The sequence below is a fragment of the Apium graveolens genome, chromosome 11 (assembly GCF_009905375.1).
Source record: "Apium graveolens cultivar Ventura chromosome 11, ASM990537v1, whole genome shotgun sequence".
NCBI classification, from domain to species: domain Eukaryota; kingdom Viridiplantae; phylum Streptophyta; class Magnoliopsida; order Apiales; family Apiaceae; genus Apium; species Apium graveolens.
Window position 1 is genome coordinate 11774046 of NC_133657.1, and position 16308 is coordinate 11790353.

Sequence of the window (16308 nt, forward strand, 5' to 3'; positions counted from 1 at the left end):
AAGCTTTGAGTTTCCTGAGCAGGTGTATTGTAGATAGTTAATGTGTGTGTCTTTGAATAATTGAGAAAAGTAGTTTAAAACTTGCTAGACAATGGGTTGTAATAAAGAGAGTTTGTAAGATTTTAAATTTGGTTTGTAATAAAGTTGGATTGTGGTTCTTGTTTTCATACTTCAACCTAAAAAGATCCTGGTTAGTATAAAAACGGGTTTGGATATATATATATATATATATGTTTAATTGTTATACATGTTGTACATGTTTGGTGATTAGCTAGTAACCCTCGGACTTATACCCCGGGTTTGGAGGGCGTTACAGGTTTGGCATCAGAGCTGTAGATTAGATCCCTGAAAACAAGAACATTAGGATTAAGATAAGATAGGAAGATCACATAAGATAGGAATAGGAATGTTAAGGTTTAGATAAGTCTAGGTTAGAAAGGTATAAGTTTTAGGATTGCTAAGTGACCTTTTTCTTTCCTTGCGGTATTGTCAGATGGCATCATCAGCGTCATCCGAGAGGACGGTGACTGGACCAGCCGCACCAGCTATACGACCAGTGTCAGCAAAGATGTTTCTACCACTTCCACCACCACCACCACTACCTCAGGAGCCAGCACAACCAGCTCTAGAGCAGATACCAGATCCAATAGAGATGATTGTTCCATTAGAGTTCTTTGAGCCGATGCTTCCACCTCCACTTCTGATAGAGTATCAGTTTATACCAGAGATTGAGACAGAGATTCCACCAGCAGTATTGCCTCCTTTTCCTGTGTACGCTCCAGAGCCAGAGGTGTTTCACATGGCTCCGATTGAGGGGATGGATGAGCATGACGTGGGATTATAGTTGAGTTTGCCACAACAGGGCATGGCACGGGTACCCTAGAGTTCCATCATAGGAGTCTGTGGGACAGGTTGTAGCGCCACATATGGTACCATATCATGAGTAAAGTATTCTGAGAGAAGATGTTGAGTATTGGAGATCTCAGTGCAAGGAGATCATGGGTTTATTTGACCAGAGAGATCGAGGATCGTTAGCTGCACTTCAGCCAGACTACATGATGAGGCAGAGACTTCAGTCGACAGTGTACAGTGCCACTCTTGAGTTAGATGCTTTGATGCATGATGGGCCACATTCCTATACAGAGTATTATAGAGCTACCTGGTTGGCACAGTCGGTTATCGAGATACTCCGTGATGAGTTGAGGCGCATTCCTCCAGGGTTTTGAGGTTTGACAGCTGGAGACTAGTTGTTGTATTATGTGTGACATATGTAGATAGAGGCAGCAAAGTATAGCATGGTTAGTTATGTATGTGTGTAGTATCTAGTTTTGACTTGTATCAGCAGTAGCCATGACAGATGTAACGTAGACTTTTTGTACCAAGCACTACACCTGAGGCTGATGTCATATATAAAATAAACTTTTTCAACTTTTTCTTTTTGTTTATTTAAATTCCAGTCTTTACAGCATTTACATTTATTTATTGTTTCATAGTTTCCCATATTTTAAATTCTGTTTAATTTAAAAACAATGTATGATCATTATCATTCAAAATTTTAAAACCATTTCAACTGATTGTTTAAATTTTAAATTATTTAAATTTCTTGTTTTAATATTAACCAAATTGTTTTCTTTCCATTATCCAATATTTAAATTTTTGTTTTAATACTAGACAAATTTTTTATGTACCTATTATCAACTGTTTAGCAAATCATTAAAAATAATCATTGTTTTGTTACCATAAAAATGGCGCCAAAAAGAAAGACCAGAACTGAAACCTCCAACAGCAACTCTGAGGGACAGACTAATGATACTATGAACCAAATATTCCATCTGATGCAACAACAGATGGTAATGATGCAGCAGCAAATGCAACAACAACAATAACAAACTCAGCATCAGATGTTACCACAGCCACCTCGTCCTGAACCTCAGTTACCACCAGTTGTGCCTGTTGTTACCTTTAAGCAGTTTTAGTTAGTTAAACCTCCAGAGTTTGAGGGTACAGCAGATCCTACCAAAGCAAGGGCTTGGTTGAAAGAAATGGAGAAAACGTTTGCGCTTGTGAAAGTTGGGGAGGACCGGAAAACTGATTTTGCTAGCTACTTCCTAAAAGGGGAAACAAATTATTGGTGGGAATCCCTGAAAGCTTTAGAGGGTAAGGACATTGTGACCTGGGATAGGTTTACGGAATTAATTCTGGAGAAGTATTTTCCTCGCTATATGAAGAACCAGATGTAAATCAAGTTCTTGGAACTGAAGCAAGGGAACATGCCGGTGACGGAATATGAAGCCAAGTTTACTGAATTGGCTAGATTTGTTCCAGAGCAAGTGGATACTGAAGAGAAACGGGCCAAGAGATTCCAAAAGGGATTACAACCATGGATTCGTAGCCGAGTTACAGTTTTTGAATTAACGACCTATACCGTCGTGGTTCAGAAAGCCATAATTATTGAATGGGAAAGTGAAAGGTCCCAAAAGGAAAAGGGACATGGAAATTTTCAGAACCGTTCCAACAGGAAGCCGGGATTTCAAGCCCGAGAAAATATGAATTTTAAAAGGATAGGACAAGGCAACCATAGAGCTGGTAATCGTTTCCAAGCTCCTAATCAGCAGGGAATTATTAGATCCCCACTATCGTACTGTAAAACATGTGGTCAGAAATATACGGGCGTCTGTATCAAGGCAAATGTGATATGCTTCAGATGGAAACATAAAGGGCACTACTCTAACGAATGTCCAGCAGGAAGAACAGAGGTTACTTATATCCAGTGTGGAAAGAAAGAACATGTAGCCAGGGATTGCAGAGGACCAGCTATGGCAGCTAGTGTTCCGAAAGTATTGGCATTACCTCCGCCACCACAGTATAATCAGCCTAGAGTGAGAACTTTTAATATGACAATGAAAGAAGCAGTGCAGAGTCCTAGTGTGATTTCAAGTACGCTTTCTGTAAATTCAGTAGATGCAAAAGTATTGATAGATTCTGGAGCTACAGGATCTTTTATTTCTGAAGAATTCATTGATAAGATATGTTGCAAATTTGAACGGTTGGGCGAGATGTTAATTATAAAATTAGCAAATGATGATCAAGTTCTTGTAGATCGAGTATGTCCTGAGTGCGATATCGATATAGCCAGACATCATTTCTATGTGGACTTGATTCCTTTCAAGTTAGGAGAGTTTGATATTATTTTAGGAATGGATTGGTTATCTTGTCATAATGCTCAGATTGATTGTACGAATAAGAAAGTAAAACTTCGAACTGCAAAAAATGCAATGGTAATGTTTAGAGGCGAGAAGCAACGAAAGAAATTCCTAACAATGATACAGACTAAGCGATTGCTATGACAAGGATGTGAAGTTTATCTAGCCTATGTATTGGATACGGAAAAGGAAAGTCCAAAGATAGAAGACATTCCAGTTGTATGTAAATTTCCTGACGTTTTTATAGATGAACTTCCAGGATTGCCGCCAGACCGAGAAATTTAGTTTACTATCGATTTAGCACCAGGTACGGAACCAGGTTTGAAAGCTCCATATCAGACGACGCCGGTTGAAATGAAGGAATTGTCAACGCAATTACAAGATCTTCTAGATATAGGAATTATAAGACCTAGTGTATCCCCATGAGGTGCACCGGTATTATTTCTGAAGAAGAAAGAAGACAGCATGCGACTATGTATCGATTATGGGGAACTAAATAAGCTGACTATCAAGAATAAATATCCTTTACCGTGAATCGACAATTTGTTTGATCAACTGAAAGGAGCCGCATGGTTTTCCATGATAGACTTAAGATCGGGATACCATCAATTGAAGATCAAGGCCGAAGATATTCCCAAGACTGCTTTTCGTACCAGATATGGGCATTATGAATTTCTCGTATTGGCATTTGGTTTGACCAACGCACCGGTAGCATTCATGGATTTAATGAACATGGTATTCAAGAGGTATTTGGATAAGTTTGTGATTGTATTTATTGATGACATCTTGATTTACTCGAAGACTGAAGAAGAACATGCTGATCATTTAAGGATTACTATGGAAATTTTAATAAAGGAACAACTTTATGTGAAGTTCTCGAATTGCAAATTTTGGTTAAAAGAAGTATAATTTTTGGGCCATATCATCAGCATGGAAGGAATTAAAGTTGATCCAGCCAAGATTGAAGCGGTATTAAATTGGGAAAGTCAGTGATAGATGTGCGAAGTTTCCTAGGATTGGCAGGTTATTATAGAAGATTTGTTAAGGATTTTGCAAAAATAGCTACGCCACTGACCAAGTTAACTCGGAAGAATGAAAAGTTCATATGGGATGACAAGTGTGAAGAGAGTTTTCAAGAACTGAAAAATCGATTAGTAACTACATATGTACTTGTATTACCAGATGAGCAAGGAGATTTTATCATTTATAGCGACCCTTTATATCGAGGACTGGGATGTGTATTGATGCAGCACGGTAATGTAATCATATATGCTTCTAGATAATTGAAGCCTCATGAACAGAAATATCCTATGCATGATCTGGAACTAGCAGCAATCATATTCACACTGAAACTTTGGAGACATTGCTAAGTCTTTTAGTTTTGTGCTTCGGCTTTTATTCCCTTGTTATTTGATATTGGTTTCAAGTTTTTTTGTTGCATGCAAACTCGAAGTTCAGGTACTGAAAACTTGATTGCTTTTAATCCTGAAATTGAAGCTACAACAAGTCAAGAAGGTGCATGAAGGAAACAAAAAGATAAGGAAGATATGGGTGAACCAGCTAAGCTCTCAATGAGCAGGGTATGCCAGATATTAAGGACGCACTCTCCAATATTCTCAGACCAACAATCACGGGTACCCACTTTGAAATCAAACCTCAATTCATCCAATTCGTCTCTAATGATTCTTTCAAAGGATTGTCCACTGAAAATCATGTTGATCATCTTGAAAGTTTCCTGGAGAAGTGTGATACGATAAAGTTGACTAATGTTAGTGATGATGCGATAAAGCTGCGATTATTTCTATTCTCTCTTCGAGATGCAGCAAAAGATTGGTTATAGAATGAAGTGCCAAACAAGTTCACTACTTGGGATGGTTTAGAAAAGGCCTTTCTACTCAATTTTTTCAGTCAGAAGAAGAATGCAAAGTTCAGGAACGACATATCTAACTTTCATTAAGATGATGAGGAGTCTCTTCACGATGCATGGAAAAGATACAAAAGTCTTCAGAGATAATTTCCTCACCATGGCATTACTGACTGGTTGTTGATCCAGACATTCTACAATGGGTTAACATAAGAATTCTGAATTTTTGTTGATGCTACTTCTAGTGGATCTATTATGAAGAAGAACACTGAGGATGTGAAAGATTTGTTAGACGATATGGCTTCTAATGATAACTATTCGTACAGTGACAGAAATCATCCTAAAAAGGGAGGTAAGTATGATGTTGATGCTCTAACCATGTTGAATACTACTATGCAGGCAATGGTTAAGAAGATTGATCAATTGGATTCTAGAACTTCATCTACAATTGCCTCATGCGAGATTTGTGGTGTAGTTGGACACCCTCAAAATATTTGTCAGTTTAATCCCTCTGGATTAGCCATGGAACAAGCAAATGTCCTTTACAACCAAAATCAAAGGCAACAGTATAATCCTTACTCTAACACGTACAATCCAGGCTAGAGAGATCATCCTAATTTCTCCAACGGAAATACTCAAGCTCAATGTCCACCAACTCAGCCACAAAAATCTAACTTGGAAATTCTTTTGGAAGGATTTATCTCAATACAGGAAAAGAAGAATGATGATTTTGATGCAAGTATCAATGAGATGAAGGCTTACAACAAGTTGATGGAAAATTCAATTACTCAAATTGTTCAGCAGTTGAGCCAACTCAACAAGTCTTCAGGACAACTTCTTGGCCAAACTGAGCAACCACCAAAAGGTCATATCAATGTTGTAACTCTGAGGAGGGGAAAAGAATTTTCAGAACCAAATTTAAAGTTGAGCAAAATTATTGTGAATGCTAAATATTATAGCTGAAAAAGTGATCGAAAAAGAGGCAGTGGAAGAAGAGAATAAGGAACCTATTGTTGGTCCTATTAAACTGTATGTGCCTCTTATTCCTTTTCCACAAAAGTTGGCACAAGATAAAATTGAGAAAAAGTATGGTAAATTTTTTGAAATTCTACAGAAGCTGCACATTAATATTCCATTCATGGATGCTTTATCAGAGATGCCTTCATACACAAAATTTCTCAAAGATATATTGTCAAGAAAGAGAAATATTGAAGAAAGTTCTGCTATCTCTTTAATGGCAGAGTGTAGTGCCATCTTGCAGAATCATCTTCCTAAAAAGTTAGCGGATCCAAGTAACTATTCTATTTATGTCAAACTAGGGGATGTTGAAATTAAAAGAGCTTTGTTTGATCTTGGAACGAGTGTCAGTTTAATGCCATTATCAATCTGTGACAAGCTTTGTTTGATCTTTGGAGCGAGTGTCGGTTTAATGTCATTATCAAGTGATTTACATCAAAGCCAACAGTTTATTATGTGAAGATCCACTTCAAGCTGTTCTGGAGGGTGACATGGATGAAGAAAATAAGGAGTTGTTAGGAATATGTTGTGAACTTGATGATAAATTAAACAAAACACCTTAGTAGATTTAACTTAGTGTATTTTGTAGCACTCGATGGATGATCAAATATAGTCCCGACAGATGATTTAATATAGTCCCGACGGATGACGATTTGACATCCACCGGGTGAGTAGCTTATGTAAAAATAAGATCTGTAGCACATTTCTGCAAATAACTTTGTATAGATTTGTAGGAGCATATGAGTCATGTTGACTACTAGTGGATATGCAGAATTGTTTGATTAATTATAAATATGAGATGTCTTGTAATTCTGTATAAGTGAAATGGAGTCAAGTGACAACCCGACGGATGATCAACAAAGCTACAGGGTATCATCAACAAAGCTACCCGACGGATGACAAGCATGTACCCGACGGATGATCAAATTCAAATATCTATTGACAGTGACAACATATTCACATGCGTTGGGTGTTTACAAAAGGAATGTGGCAGCCTGTTAAGCAAGAATTTGAGAACAAAGAAGCATTACCATTTCCATGCTATTGTGAAGATATTCAAAGATGCTGGAATAGAGTAGTGAAGCAGCATGGAGTTAGTCTAGATATGTTTTGTTTTATTATCTTGTTTTATTGTCATGTAAACTTGGTAATATATAAATTAATTGTAGCTAGTAGAACATTCAACTAAGCAAACATATTTTTAAAGAGAGATAGAAAAAGTTATACTTGTCAAGAATTTCTCTGTAGTTTGTTTATTCTACTTGTAAGCAGCTGTGAGCTATTCAAGCTTCACAGGGTTCTTATTCGATATATATATGGTGGATACTTTCAAATCTATCAGAAAGTTTTAAAAGCTAGTTTTTTTATTACTTTGTGTTTTGATTCATATAACTACTTCATTTCGCAATCTGCAAATCAAACACTTATATATTTGTCGAGTTAGAACTATTTTTAAAATCTTGAAAAAATAGCCAGAATTACATTCAACCCCCGATCTGTAATTCTTGTTGTATTGTTAGGGAATAACAATTGGTATCAGCACAAGCTCTTGAAGTACAAAGAGTGTAAAGATCACTACAAACAGCAAGATGAACAAGAAGGATGTTGGAGTCAAAATTCCATTTCTGGACAAAGATAATTATCACCACTGGAAGGTAAAAATGCACCTACATCTTCTTTCCCAAGATGAGGCCTATGTGGATTGTATAGAGAGAGGTCCTCATGTACCAATGAGAGCTGCAACAGGCAATGAACCATCTGTTCCCAAACCTAGGCATGAATGGTCAGATCCTGATATTGAGCAAGTCAGGAAAGACAAGAAGGCCATGAATATATTGTTCAATGGAGTTGATGGTGATATGTTTGATAACATCATTAACTGCAAAACAGCCAAAGAGGTTTGGGACACAATCCAGATTATTTGTGATGGTACTGAGCAAGTAAGGGAGAATAAGATGTAGCTACTAATTTAGCAATATGAGCACTTTCACTATGAAGAAAGTGAGTCTCTCATTGACATTTTTAGTAGATTTCAAAAGCTACTAAATGCTCTGAAGTTGCATGGAAGAGTCTATCAAACAAAAGACTCTAACCTAAAGTTCCTTAGATCTCTTCCAAAAGAGTGGAAGCCAATGACAGTCTCATTGAGAAATTCTCAGGATTACAAGAAGTTCACCTTGGAGAGACTGTATGGCATCCTAAAAATGTATGAGCTTAAAATAGAGCAAGATGAGAGAATGGAGAAAGGAAGGAAGAAAGGATGGTCCATAGCACTGATTTCTGAGTTAGAGAAAGAGAAAGAGATGAAGGTAGAAGTTGTTAAGTCTATATCAAAGGTCTGTGAAAGCAAGGGTAAAGGGTTGGTAGCTGAAAATGAAGATCACTTGAGCCAGGATGACATGGATGATATTGATGAACATCTAACATTCCTATCCAGAAGATTTGCCAAGCTCAAATTCAAAAAGAATTTTGAAGCAGCCAAGCCAAGTAGAAACATGGTGGATAAATCCAAATTCAAGTGTTTCAAATGTGGCTTGGCAGGGCATTTTGCAAGTGAATGTAGAAAGTCTGATTCTAGCAAGAAGAAGTTTGAGCCTGTTGAGTATAAACAGAAATACTTTGAGCTGCTCAAACAAAAGAAAAGGGCTTTCATCACACAAGAGAATGACTGGGCTGCAGATGGTTTGGATGAAGATGAAGAAACAAACTATGTCAATCTAAACCTGATGGCCAAGTCTGATGAAACAGAAACAAGTTTTTCAAGTAATCAGGTAATCACCACTAACCTAGCACATTTATCTAAAGTTGAGTGTAATGATGCCATAAATGACATATCTACAGAATTATATCACTTGCATGTTACACTTAAGTCCCTCACTAAGGAAAATGCTAAAATTAAAGAAAATATTTTGTTTTTAATTGAGAGGAATAATGTGCTAGAGTCTCAGTTTATTGAATTTGAAAAATTAAGAATTGAGTGTAAGATTGCTAAGGTTGAATTAACTGAGTCCCTGAAGAAAGAAGAGATTTTAAAGAAGCAGCTTGAACGAGAACAGAAAGTGATTAAAGCATGGAAATCATCCAGAGATGTCTATGCTCAAATCACTTAAGTTCAAGGTATTGAGTCCTTTTGTGATGCAGCCTGGATGAAGAGTAAAGAGAAGTTTGAGTCCAATTTGGTTGCAGGATTGTTGATAGATGTGGACTCGACGAATGATGAAGATCATCCATCGGATAATCACAAGGATTATCCGTCGAGTGACAAAGAGCCACATCCGTCGGCTGTGAGTAAACCTTTTAGCAAATTTAAACTAGCTAAGTTAAATGAGAAATATGGACCAGTTTCTAAGAACTTTATTCCAGGAGAATCTAGTCAAGTTATGAAAGACAAGAAAGTTAATGTTGGTCATCTGTCCATCAAGCAATTGAATGACATATTAGAAAAGATTGAGGTTAAAACAGAAACTAAAAAGAAAACCAATAGAAATGGGAAATTAGGAATTAACAAACATAAAAACTACACACCTGATAAATATGCACCAAGAAAAATATGTGTTAAGTGTGGTAGTGTTAATCACTTGTCTGTTAATTACAAACTTGCCATGCCTACTCCTATGTCTGCACCTCCCTCTTTTCCTAACATGACTTCCATGCCTACCATGCCTATGAATGCTATGTCTGCTCTGAATATGAATGCACAGTTTGCGAATATGCCATTTGCAACTAATTCTTATTATGCTGCATTTAGTTTGCCTCAAATGCCATTTAGCATGCCTTCCTGGAATAACATGTTTGCAAATAGCATGCCTTTTCCTGTTAATCAAAATGTGCATGACAATTCTGTTTTAATGACTGGTTTCAAAGGTTCAACTCAAATGACTAAGGATGAATCAGAAATTCTCAAGTCAAATGAGATCAAACCTTAGAAACCAAAGAAGAAAGCTAACAAGGCAAGACCCACGGAAATTTGGGTACCAAAATCAACTTGATTTTATTTTCATGTGTGCAAGGAAACAGAAAGAATCTTTGGTATCTGGATAGTGATTGTTCAAGGCACATGACTGGAGATTCTACCCTGCTCACAGAGTTCAAGAAAAGAGATGGCCCAAGTATTACTTTTGGAGAAGACTATAAGGGTTATACTGTGGGATATGGCTTGATTTCAAAAGATAATGTCACCATTAAAGAGGTTGCTATAGTGGATGGTCTCAAGCACAATTTGTTGAGTATCAACCAGCTTTGTGATAAGGGCAATTCAGTAACCTTCAATTCAGAAGCCTGTGTTGTGACAAACAAAAGGAGCAACAAAGTGGTTCTCACTGGAGTGAGAAAAGGAAATGTGTATCTAGCTTACTTCAACTCATCTAATGCAGAATCTGTCACTTGTCTTCTCAGTAAAGCAAGTCAAGATGAAAGTTGGCTATGACACAAGAATCTGTCCCATCTGAACTTCAAGACCATGAATGAGCTTGTCAAGAAAGAACTAGTTAGAGGTGTTCCTCAAGTGGAGTCTACTAAGGATGGACTGTGTGATGCCTTCCAGAAAGGAAAGCAGATCAAAGCATCATTCAGAAATAAGCTTGATTCAACAATTAAAGAACCTTTGCAATTGTTATACATGGATTTGTTTGGACCAGTCAATGTGTTGTCTATCTCAAGGAAAAGATTTTGTCTAGTAATTGTGGATAATTTCTCAAAGTTCTCTTGGACATATTTCCTAAAGTCTAAAGATGAAGCTAGTGAAATCATCATCAATCACATAAGGCAAGTCAACAACCATCCTGATTTTAAAGTAAGAAGAATCAGGAGTGACAACAGAACTGAGTTCAAGAATTCTGTGATGAAATCATTTTATAAAGAGAATGGGATTATGCATGAGTTTTCTGCAGCAAGAACTCCACAATAAAATGGAGTAGTGGAAAGAAAGAACAAATCATTTATTGAAGCTACAAGAATAATGCTTGAAGAATCAAAGTTACCAACATATTTTTGGGCTGAAGCTGTGAATACTGCCTGTTACACTCAGAATATTTCTTTGGTTAATCAAGCAAAGTGTATGACACCCTACCAATTGTTCAACAATAGGAGCCAACTCTAAATTTTTTTCATGTCTTTGGCTACAAATGTTATATCTTGAGAAATCAAACTGATCAACATGGGAAGTTTGATGCTAAAACAGATGAAGGATTTTTTTTGGATATGCTGTGGGAAAGGCATATAGGGTCTACAATCTAAGAACCAACATTGTTATGGAATCAATACATGTTGTGTTTGATGACAAAAAGATCGAAGGACTGCAAGATGGAGATTTCCATGAAAGCCTCAAGTTTGATAATGTGGAGATGGTTAGTGATGACAATGATGATGAAAGTGATCAAGAAACAGTAAATAAGGATAATGCAGAAAAATCTACAACTAATGAAGCATATAATTCAACATCTGTCGAGTTGCAAAATGTTTCATCCGTCGGAAGACAATCTGCCTTATCCGTCGGGAGACAGTCAGCTTCATCCGTCGGGACACAAAGTGCATCATCCATCGGAACATTAAGAGAAGCTGGAAGTCAGAATAGATCACCTACAGAAAGTTCCCCTTTCTCAAATCAAGGATTTACAAACTCAGGGGGAGTTTCCAATAATCAAAACACAATCACACATCAAGCAAACAATGAGGCCTCTTGATCTAGAGCTAATCTATCACAACAAAGAAAATGGACTAAAGATCACCCTTTTGAGCTCATCATTGGTGATGCATCTTCTAGAGTTCAAACAAGGAGAGAAACTCAAGAAGAATGTTTATATAGCAGCTTTCGATCTAAGGAAGAACCAAAGAAGGTAGAAGAAGTTTTTTTGGATCCTGATTGGATTTTAGCTATGCAGGAGGAGCTAAATCAATTAGAAAGGAACAAGGTATGGAAGCTGGTACCCAAACCTAAAGGAAAGAATCCAATTGATACCAAGTGGGTATTCAGAAACAAGATGGATGAAAATGGCATAGTGGTCGGGAACAAAGCTAGATTGGTTGCTAAGGTCTACTATCAACAAGAAGGAATAGATTTTGATGAAACCTTTTCTCCTGTTGCAAGACTTGAAGCCATCAAAATTTTCTTAGCTTATGCAGTCCATGCCAATTTCAAGGTCCATCAAATGGATGTCAAAAGCGCCTTTCTGAATGGAGATTTGGAGGAGAAAGTCTATGTCAGTCAACCTCCTGATTTTGAACACCCAAATTTTCCAGAATATGTCTACTATCTTTTGAAGGCACTTTATGGACTGAAGCAAGCACCTAGAGCCTGGTATGACACTTTATCAAAGTTTCTTTTGGAAAATCACTTCACAAAAGGTACTGTTGACAAAACTTTATTCTTTAGAAATGTTAATGGCTCTAGTATACTTGTTCAAATTTATGTAAATGATATTATATTTGGCTCTACAGATGAAAAGCTTTGCAAAAAGTTTGCCAAATTGATGCAAAGTATGTATGAAATGAGCATGATGGGAGAACTAACTTACTTTCTTGGTTTACAAGTTAAGCAAGTTAGTGATGGAATATTCATTAGTCAAACTAAATACATTCATGATCTTTTAAAGAAGTTTGATCTAATGGATTGCACATCTGTAAAAACTCCCATGGCCACTGCAACTAAGCTTGAATTAAACACTACTAAAAAGTCTGTGGATATTTTAAGCTACATGGGCATGGTTGGCTCACTTCTGCACTTAACAACTAGTAGGCCAGATATAATGTTTGCTACTTGTCTTTGTGCTAGATTTCAGGATGATCCAAGAGAATCTCACTTAGTAGCAATTAAGAGAATTTTCAGATATCTCAAGGGAACACCAAAACATGGCATTTGGTACCCTAGAGATTCTGGTTTTGATCTAACTGATTATTCAGATCCAGATTATGCAGGTTGTAAAATAGATAGAAAAAGTACAACAGGAACCTGTCAATTTCTAGGGAACAAGCTTGTGTCCTGGTTCAGTAAAAAGCAAAATTCAGTTTCTACCTCTACAGCTGAAGCTGAATATATTGCTGCTGGTAGCTGCTGTGCACAGATTTTGTGGATGAAAAACCAATTGTTGGACTATGGTATATAAGTAGATAGAATTCCCATTTTCTGTGATAACACAAGTGCAATTACCATCACTGAAAATCCAGTGTAACATTCAAGAACAAAGCACATAGACATCAAGTACCACCTCATTAGGGAGCATGTGATGAATGGTACTATGGAACTTCATTTTGTTCCAAGTGAAAAGCAGCTTGCAGATATATTTACCAAGCTACTTGATGAATCCAACTTTTCAAGGTTTGTAAGTGAGTTAGGTATGCTTAATTATTCTTGAATTATTTCAGATATTTTTGCAAGTTTTAATGCAGCCATAAAATTAATTGATTTTTCAGCTTTGGATGAAATTTTGGCTATGTCAAAAGTTACATCCCGACGGATGCTCATTATCCATCGAGTTTGATCATCCGTCAGAATATTTTTTGTTAATAAAAATCAATTACTTTTCTGGATTATTTCATAACCCGACGGATAATTGATTTATCCTCATCCGTCGAATTGTCTCAATCTTATTCGTTAAAACTCTGAACGTTATCCATCGAGTATACTTACAGTTTGTAAGCATGACACGACGGATAAGTGACAGAATTTTTACAGTTTATTTATTTTTAAACGACTATTTTGGGCTATTTTGATTGGTTACTTTATTTCACTTTATTATTTTTGACAGTTTATTTTTGAGATAGTATAAAAGCAGAATTCATTTTTATTATACTCTTTTATCATTCTCAATTCAATTGCTCTAACTTCCTTTCTTCTCCAAAGCAAATATTCTCTCTGCAAATTTCTCATTCTCTAACAATGGCACTAGTAGTCAAAATCATGTCTCAATCTGGATATATACATGAAAAGAACAACTTCACAGCTCTTGTGAACAAGGAGATTCAACAGTCTGGAGAGTTACACAAAATGATGGACTTTGTGAAAGGCTGTAAGCTCAACTATGCAATGCTGGAATCATATGGACAACTGTCGTGTACAACTCAACTGACAAGACCATAACTTTCACTCTCAAAGGTAAGCAGTTTTGCATTAATAGTGACATTGTCAAAGCATATTTTAGAATTCCAGATAATAATGCTACTGTTCCACACATAGACACTGATATAGTTAACATGCTAAATTCCATGGGCTATGCACTTTCTACCTCTAAGTTAAGTGAAATTAGGAGGTTAGGTCTTAGAAAAGAATGGAGTTATCTGTGTGATGTGGTAACTAAAGTTTTCTCTAGTAAAATTAGCAATTTTGACTTTGTTAACATTTACATGCTTAACATGCTTTACATGCTAGTTACTGATAAGTATTTTAATTTCAGCTACTTGGTCTTGTTTGAGTTAGAATATAAGTTAGGAGAGCTTAATAAGAGAGGTTAAAGTGTCTATTATGCTAGATTCTTTATGATACTTGCTAACCATCTTATTGAGAATATAACAATTGAGAACCCAACCAACAAGCTAAATTGTTGGGTTCAAGAAAGGAGGATTATTGCAGATCTTAATAGAGCTAATCACCATAAAGAGGTGCCCCTCTTCTATTTTCCCGTCATGGAGGGTCCTCAGGTAAGTGAAGTAAGCTCTACTGTCTCCACTCTTCCAACCTCACACATTTCTTTGCCTTCTAGTGTAGCTATGGCATCTGTGTCAACGACGCAACAGATGCCTACCCAAGCTACCAAAACAACAATTTCTAAACCCAAAACTAAGAAAGCCCCCTCTGGTTTCTTTCAAAAGAAATCAGTTGCAAAATCTACCAAAAACAAAGAGGGGAGTGTGAAGGTGAGTGAGCAAGGTGAGGGACAGGGTGAAAATCAAAGAAATCCTGGGGATAAGGCTGGTGAGATGAGTGTACCCAAGCCTAGCCACACCACAGTTTTCCAACAAACTGTGGTTGTTAATAAGGAAATAAGCTCAATTCTAGTTTCATCCTCCCAAAAGGATGCTACTATTGAAACAAGCTCCCAACCAGGAGCACGGATCAAGAAGGCTAGGGACACAAGTTTACCATAAATTTATGTTGAAAAGAAAATATCAAAAACCCTTGGGGATGCACAGGGAACACACATAGTGCAAACTGAAGCTAAAGACCCAGTCACTGCACCATCTCAATTTCAGATTGATGTGACTCCAATAAATGTGGAGTCACGGCCAAAATCCTTAACAATTGAAGCACCTGAAACACTAAATCCACCCACACACTCACTGGATGTTGACATGATCAATACATCACTTCCAAATTCTCCATTTTTAACTCTTTTGGAGAAGCCAAAAATCCAAGCGAACATCATCTTTTAGATGATTTGTTGGCTCACTTGCCATTTCTTTCTGAGTCTGTTGAGACATCTGTGCCCAAATTTTCATCAATCTGCACAGAGTCTACAATAGTCTCCACTCCAAACTCATTCATTTCTTCTATCCCGATGGATATTCATCATCTGTCGAGTAGTGATTGTATCCCGAAGGATAAGCCTAACAGCAATCATCTGTCGGATAGTCATACTACTGTCCCGATGGATATTCATCATCCGTCGGGAGTCTCTGCACAACTTCAAATTTCTTCAATTATCACAAGTGCAGAAGACTTAGTGTGACGGCCTCAACCCCGGGGTCAGGAGTTGACGTCATCAATAACAATAATGACCATCAAAATTCAATCCAAATCATTAATAATATATATCTACGACCCCTCTTTACCAAGACCTTTTCCAGGTTTAAGTATGATTTAGGTTACTCAACTACCACAACTCAAATTACCTTACACAATCCTGACCACTAATTTAATGCAGCAACTCACCAGACCTCATCTGGTCTGAACACAACCACCTCAGAGGAGCTTGACAGGAAAGGAGCTGGAACTTTGCCCTGACTACCGCGCAAGAATCTCCTAAGCATCTGCAATACATATAAGATATTCTGCAAGGGTGAGTAATTGCTTGCTCAGCAGCACCACTATATAAATAACAATTAAAACAGCTTATGGTAAAACGATTATTGGAACATAAATTATAATTTGCTGCACATCAAGTAAAAACATGCATAAACTGGATATTCAAAATTAGCATGCTCTGTAAAAAAATATCATCAGTAGTGTGTTGTGTATAAATACCAGAGTTTAATTTTAGCATGCTATCTTCATTTCCAAATCTACTGTATAAA

At 36.9% G+C, this 16308-nt stretch overlaps 1 non-coding gene across 1 annotated transcript; it reads right to left on the bottom strand.

Annotated features, from left to right (window-relative positions):
- Window positions 1–5127: 5127 nt before the first annotated feature.
- On the bottom strand, window positions 5128–5234 carry LOC141699529 (small nucleolar RNA R71). The gene has a single exon (XR_012565982.1). It is a non-coding gene; the product is annotated as a small nucleolar RNA R71 (small nucleolar RNA).
- Window positions 5235–16308: the final 11074 nt, after the last annotated feature.